Source organism: Mustela putorius, unplaced genomic scaffold (genome assembly GCF_011764305.1).
Source record: "Mustela putorius furo isolate JIRA1106 unplaced genomic scaffold, ASM1176430v1.1 tig00000139_pilon_pilon_pilon, whole genome shotgun sequence".
Taxonomy (NCBI): Eukaryota; Metazoa; Chordata; class Mammalia; order Carnivora; family Mustelidae; genus Mustela; species Mustela putorius.
In genome coordinates, this window is record NW_025421293.1 from 8,873,503 (window position 1) to 8,880,584 (window position 7,082).

The 7,082-nt window shown below is 44.1% G+C and overlaps 1 protein-coding gene across 1 annotated transcript in view; it reads right to left on the reverse strand.

Moving 5' to 3' along the window:
- The window catches only part of LOC101681834 (cytochrome P450 3A12-like), a 63,566-nt gene extending 56,973 nt beyond the window's left edge, over positions 1-6,593 (reverse strand). The window contains 1 exon segment of the mRNA XM_045075078.1: positions 6,520-6,593. The gene's annotated coding sequence lies outside the window, so the exon portion shown is untranslated.
- Positions 6,594-7,082: the final 489 nt, after the last annotated feature.

The following is a 7,082-nucleotide window of genomic DNA, read 5'->3' on the forward strand; positions in this document are numbered from 1 at the left end:
CCACGAAGTACACCATCATGAATTTTCAGAACACCAGGGACAACAAGATCCCAAATGCTTATAGAAAGAGTGAGGAAAGCAAAACACAGATCACGTACAAGGAATCAGAAAACAAAAGGGCACTAATCTTCTCAATAGTGATACTAGAGAAAGTCTCTGTGTCATCCAGTTCACAGGGAAAATTCTAGCCCACCTAGAATTCTATGCTCAGACTAACCACCCAACAAGTATGAGGGTAGAACAGAGATGTCTTTGGACATGGACATTCTTTAAAAAAAATTTACTCTTCTGCATCATTCTTCTGAAAGCTACAAGGAGATGGCCTCTGCCAAAATGACTGAGGAAACCAAGAAAGACAATACCTCTGTATTTGCAAACAGGTAATTCAGTGCAGCAGAGATGTGACCAGAATGCGGATATCAGCCCTACATAAGCTACAGGGACAAAGAGACTAGGCCAAAGCAAGGAGAGAGTCTCAGGAGGGCTTGACCACATGGAGAGAAGAATTAGCTTCTAGTATAAAATAAAATAAATAAAATAACATAACATAACAAAATAAAACAAAATTATGGGAAATAGTAAACTCTAAAATTATAAAAAAGGACTCTTGATTCCAGGGAATATGAAAACTTGTCCAGAAATGGAAGCATAGAAATGTACATGGTTCAAGGTGAATAATGAGTAATTAAGTCATTCACCAAATAGGAATCAAATTCCCACCTCTGCTTTGGGAGGGTGAGAAGTGGGTCTGAGGCAAGAGGATATTAGCACCTAAACTCTCAGCTTCCCAGCAATCAAGAAATAACGGTAGGAGCATGTCATTTCATGATATACCAGTAAACGGGAGAAGAAATTAGTAAACTGGTTGAAAGTGGACTCTGAGAGGAAAATGGAAATGGAGATCAGGTGCAGCAAAATGTCACTAGTTTTCTTATAGCCCCTAAAGTACTGTTCAACCTTATAAAGCATACACATTTATGCTTTTGATTTTTAAAATAAAATAAATTTTTAGAAACCTCTGACCAGGTATCAGCTCCTCCCAACGCCCTTTATGGACAAGAGGACCTTCTCTGTGTAAAGAAGTCAAGCTGATCTTCCACCATATTGAATCTGTCTATCCATGGGTGACTTTTCCCCATGAATGGGGCACATTTGGATCTGATCCAGAGTGGTGCCCAGGAAATGTTTGTGGATCTAAACAAAAACCAGAGCAAGAGCCTTCCTGCTGACCTTCCAGGCATGTTTGAGGTTCAGATGAACCTTCTCATAACAGGTGTTGGGAAAACCCCAGAGGACAAAACCATGAGTGGTACTGGTAGGGCAGAAACACTATTTTCAAATAGTGTTTCATAAACAACATCTGGATGTTTTTAATGAAGGCCTACTGTGTGCTCAGCAGTGTATTAGGCACTGAGAAGACACCAGTGGGGCCAAAACTGGCCTCAAAGATATCCCTATCCCTTTGGGGGCCCCGGGGGTCCATCTCAACAGTGGGACTAATGAGCTTTTCTGGAAGCAGCTTACCATATGAGTGGGGCCATAGGTCAGAGGGCTCCACTGTTCCCACTCTCACCTTGAGCAAGTCGTTAGCTGCTCTATGCCTCAGTTTCTCCCAAGGCCAGTTAGGACGAAATGAGAAACCTATAAAATTAAAGTCTGACCTGAACATTGAGACCTTTGCAGCTTTCTGATTCTTCCATTTCATCTTTGTTCATCAGTCAACCGTGTTATGGTTCCAATTGCAGGAATGAGAGACACTGCTTTTGAAAACACACAGATGCTCAAAGAAAATGTAGCTTTTAAAATTTTCATCTTTGACATCATCATCCCCTTGAGACCCTTCCCAGGGTGAGATTGGGCAGGGAGAATTTCACTGAACCCTAAAACGACTTATTTCTTGGTCTGACTTGGGTAAGGAGCTTTTCTAAATTCAGTCTTTCTGATCTTATCTCCCCCCATTGCCTCATTATACTTTCCCTGCTCCTCCCAGAAAGAGCTTAGGATGTTTGGAGCTATGACTTCAGGCTGTGATATTGTACCTCAGACCCTCTCTCTGCCCTGGGTTTTTAGAAGTTTTAGGCAGACTGCTCCCTGCCCTGGTTCTACAGAGGGTCCCTGATGGTCTATAGCCTGTGTCCGTGGCTCTATAAGGACTGGGAGTTGCCCCTGCTGACCTGGGCCCTTCTCACTGGCCCCCAGAACCCATGTCAGTTAGAAACCCAGACTATTTTTGTGGTACTCTGAAGTATATACATAACACTCTGTTTTAATAAATCAGAGGTTCCTCTTTGAGTCCCATCAGAACATCAAGGGTCATTCAGTTTGGGAGGGCCATCTTTTGAATTTGTGGGTGACTGCATATCAAGTTTAGTTAAAGGTGGTCACTGTGTGCTTTGTTCAAGCCTCTATTTGTACTTTTTTATTAATAGAAGTGACCTCTGGGGAAAATATGGCTAAGGAATAAAACAATCAAGAAGTCCTCTTTGTTTGAAGCTAGCCATAACAATCATAACAACATGCTTATTATGAGGAATCACTGGCAAGTGGGAGAAGATTTGTCTGGGAACATGGACAGCCCTAACTGTATCATCCATCCCGTCATAAGGGAAGTGGGGCAATCCATTATCACCACAAGTCCAAAGTTAACCCCATGGAATGGGGTTCACACTGGCTTTTAAGGAAAAATTTTGTCACTCTAGCCAGAGAACTGGTCAAGGTGCTTGTTGACTTATACAGATGTTGGAGAGCCCATTCCATTTTCCAGCTCTTCAAAAGATCATATTTCCAGGGGTGTTGTTATTATCCCCACAGGATAACAAGCATGAAGAGTATCTATACATGTTTACTATGGCAATGTTTCAGAACTTTACCTCAAGTTGTCTAGCTTAGGCAAACAACAAATAGTCAAAGACAATCAGAACCAGAATTTAACATCTGCAAAGGTGTGTTACTGAAACATTATTTTTCCCTAAATTCACCCCTATTTCCAGAGATAACCAAATCAAGACTAATTCATTTGCAAACAAGGCCAATTTTAACAAACTTGACCTAATTATTTACATAAGCTCAGCAAGAATAGTGATTGATCACTAGATCTAAAATCTACTCTGCTGGAACTATTCATAAGGAATCTCAACTGAACTTTCAGTAGCCTCCCCATGCCAGAATCCAAGGGAACACATGCCATCAGACATGCCTACAATACCTGTAGGTTTATGCAAATTCCTCTTCTGGAGGTCCCCAAATATCCTGAGTTCCCTGCACCTGCCAGGAACTGACATTCTTTACTCACCTGGCAAGGCTGCTGGGAACTCTGGAAGCAAGGTTTTAGAGGAACACTTCCAAGGGGTTTTGTTGACTCCATAAAGTCTGTCTTAGTTCCTTAAAGCTGTCTGGTTATATCCGAGCCTATGCATGTCTCTCGACTATGACCTTCCAGTCAAAGCTTTGCTAAATAACCAATGTTTCCAATGATGTCCCATTACAAGGAGAACAGATTCTTAGTCAACTTACACATACAACTACGATTGTCATAAAAGAAGGAGTACTCACTGAAAAGTTGTGAATAGAGAGAAAAGTTAAATGCTTCCATTTCTTCACATATGAATACTTTATCACATTACTGTAAGGCACAGACATCTTAAGAGAAAGTTTCCTTAATCTTTAAGAGCAAACATTAGAGAACCAGCAATGTTTCAAACAAGATTCACAAAACTATAATCCTCTTCTCCAGTTCATTTAGTTCCATGTTATTAATTTTTACTCCACTTGAATGGAGATTTTTAGTCAGTTCTGGAAATTCTTACCCATTTCAGTTTTCTGATCTTAAAGGTATCAAATACCTATATCTGTCAAAAGCCCATTAAGAAATTCCTTGAAGATGAAACATGTTTTGCAAGAGTATCAGAACAATAAGTGACCAAAAAACTCTGAACTGGACACTATTAATGATCTGAAAAGAGAGTTCATTATAATGTAGCTGATAAGGAAATTCAGTTATTTCTGTGACACATATCACATACCACTTTAATAATAATAGTATAGAGTGATGAATTTATACCAGAACACAACATTCCAAATCAACAAGCCTAATTAGTCAAAAAGACTTCATTTACAATTTCAAATCTAGGGGGGATTTGTTAAAAACCTTAGAAAATTTTAAAGCATATGCCCAATAGGATTATCGATAATCAAAGACCAGAAAAAACAGAAACGGGTTTTTCAGGCAGACAGAGAAAACAGCTATGTTTACATTTTCTTATCAAGAGCAGACCAACAATCCAAGAAAACTTTAACAGAAAGAGAATTTCAAACTTATACAGTGTAATTTAAAATCCATTCATTTAATCTTCACCTGTCCTGACCACACGTAAAATTACCTTTCCAAAGATTCCCTTCACAAACCTTCTACAACTTTCTTATGTATTCAGATTTTGTACCAAGCCATTTCTTTTCAAACAACCAGCCTCATTTTGGGGCAAGACTACATTCTTTCTCCTTCAACAAAAATGTATTTCCACTCCTTATATCTTTCTTACAGATCTTTGACTTTATTCCTACATAGAGGTGCTTCCCTTGCTTCCATCAGGCTTAGCTGTATTTAGCAGAATTTTAACTCTTAGAAACCTTAAGTCTCCAGGAAAACTCAGTAGTAACCAATCATGAATTGTTACACCAAAATTCTTTAGATGGCAAATTTATCAATCAATTAAACACAAAGCATGTTTACCAACAGATTCAAATACCCTTAGTTTATCTGCAGTAAGAAACCAAGACCACAAACCTATGTTCGGTAATCAATGTTTTAGAATTTTATCTCATTTGGAAAAGACTTAGAGGTCCAATGAACTCAATCCAGTTTGGCTGAACGCAAGCACAACTTCAAAGTTGCAGTTCACCAATGACCTTGAAAGCTATGGTACCAATGGCTCTTGAAAACTTTAAGACAGACAAAATTAATCATCATTTTAAGTCATCTTTTAACAAACAAATTACAACAGTGATAACACGAGGTTATTTTGATGTGGTTTTGGAAATAGGTGAGGTTCTGTGGGGTGAGGTCCAGAGCCCACGACCTAGAAAGAATTCTTGAGAGGCTGTGGTGCAAAATGGTGGTTTTACTAAAGCACGGGGACATGACCCATGGGCAGAAAGAGCTGCTGCCTTGGGTTTGTGACAGGTGGCTAATTATATACTTGGGAGTTGGGGGAGGTAAGAAAAGGGGAGAGAGACTTCAAAAGGATTTTTGCTTGTTAAAGAAGACTTTAACAGGGCGCCTGGGTGGCTCAGTGGGTTAAGCCGATGCCTTCAGCTCAGGTCATGATCTCAGGGTCCTGGGATCGAGTCCCGCATCGGGCTCTCTGCTCAGGAGGGAGCCTGCTTCCTCCTCTCTCTCTCTCTGCCTACTTGTGATCTCTGTCTGTCAAATAAATAAATAAAATCTTAAAAAAAAAAAAAAAGAAGAAGACTTTAACAAACTAGATACCAGGATACCAGAGGCCTTGCCGTTGTCAAGTTAAGGTTTTTTCCTTCTAGGAGGCCTTAACAGTGAGATAGTTGGGAGCTTCCTAGAGGAACATTACCCTTTGCCCACTTCAAGTGTCCGTCAGTGGGCTGCAGATTAAAAGGACATTTAATTCTATCTACAATCTCTTCTGGAAGCTAGGTCATTGATACAAATGCTTTGTTCTTGTAAATTACTAAGACTTTCCTAAACTGGGGGGGGGGGGGGTTCCTGTCTTGCAGGTATGGAATCTCTATAAATTAACTCTTTGTTTTTCCTCTGGGGCAGCCAGGAGTGCCTGAGGAATGTCACATACACCCCCAGTGGGAGGGCAGGGCCGTGGGGTGTCAGCTTCTGCCCGTTCTCAGCTAGCCTTCTGCTCCCTCGTCAATTTGACTTTGAGAAAACCTTGGTAGAATAAAAGTGGCAACCAGTTAAAATACCAAATTACTTCCACTTGGTTCACTTAAAAGTCAACCCTCGGGGCGCTTGAGTGGCTCAGCGGGTTAAGCCTCTGCCTTCGGCTCAGAACCTCACCTATATTCCGAAACCCCATCACGTGGAAGGGTCTTGATTTGGGAGTCTGCACCAAGGCCAGGCTCCATCTCACACCCTGAGATCTTGACCCGGACAGAAACCAAGAGTTGCACGCTCAAAGGACTGAGTCACTCGGGTGTCCCAAATTTCTTCCAGCTTTTTATAAATAGAGCCCAAGGGGAATCCCACAGTGAGAAAGACCCGCCCCAAGGGGGCATCCGGCCAAAGGGACTGGAAGCTCCGGCTGGGGCGGCGGGGGTGGGGGGTGGGGTGGTGTCGGGATTTCACTCAGGGCGACCCGCTGACCTGAAGAAGGAGAAGGACCCACAGGAGGCGGCAGACTGTTCTGGGGGCGTCCCTCCACGGCGCGGGGCACAGCAACTGGCCTGGCACTTCCCGTGGGGATGTCCCCTGGCAACAGGGAGAGCCGCACACCAGTTCGGCCAGACCGGCTGGGGAAAAGGAGCGGGAGGACTCACCGCTCACAGCAGCGGGAATGGCGCTGCCGGCAGATGCACACGGCGGCCCGACGCGCGGGGAGAGAGCATGAGGAGCCGAGGCTGAAGAAACTGAGCAGCCGCGAGTCGCCCGCGTCCGGGCAACACCCCTGCCCCGCCCCCCACCAAGCCACGCCCCGAAGCTCCCGGGTGCGGATTCGCGCGGCGCCAGCCAATCGCGCAGGAAGCTGGAAACACACCTCCCAGGGCCGGGCGAGGAAGCAGAGGGAAGGGGTCCTTCGCTCTCCCAAGTGCCGGCAGTCGGAGCGGGTCGCCCCCGGGCCTTCAGACCACAAGGGAGAGCAGCCCCAGCCGGAGACCTTCGGCTGTCTGAGACCTTCAGCTGTACTCGGGTTAGACTGTGGAAGGGCCGCCAAGAGGCGGGGATCGGGTGGGGTGGGGGAGGGAAGGACCTCCCCGAAGGGCAGACGGGGAAATCCCTCACCCTTCTGGGCAGGGGCATTTGGGCTGCTTCCCCTTGGGGCTGGGGACCCTCAGCAAGGAGTCACCTCAGCGGTGGTTGTCAGTTCCCTGAGGAGTCCTGG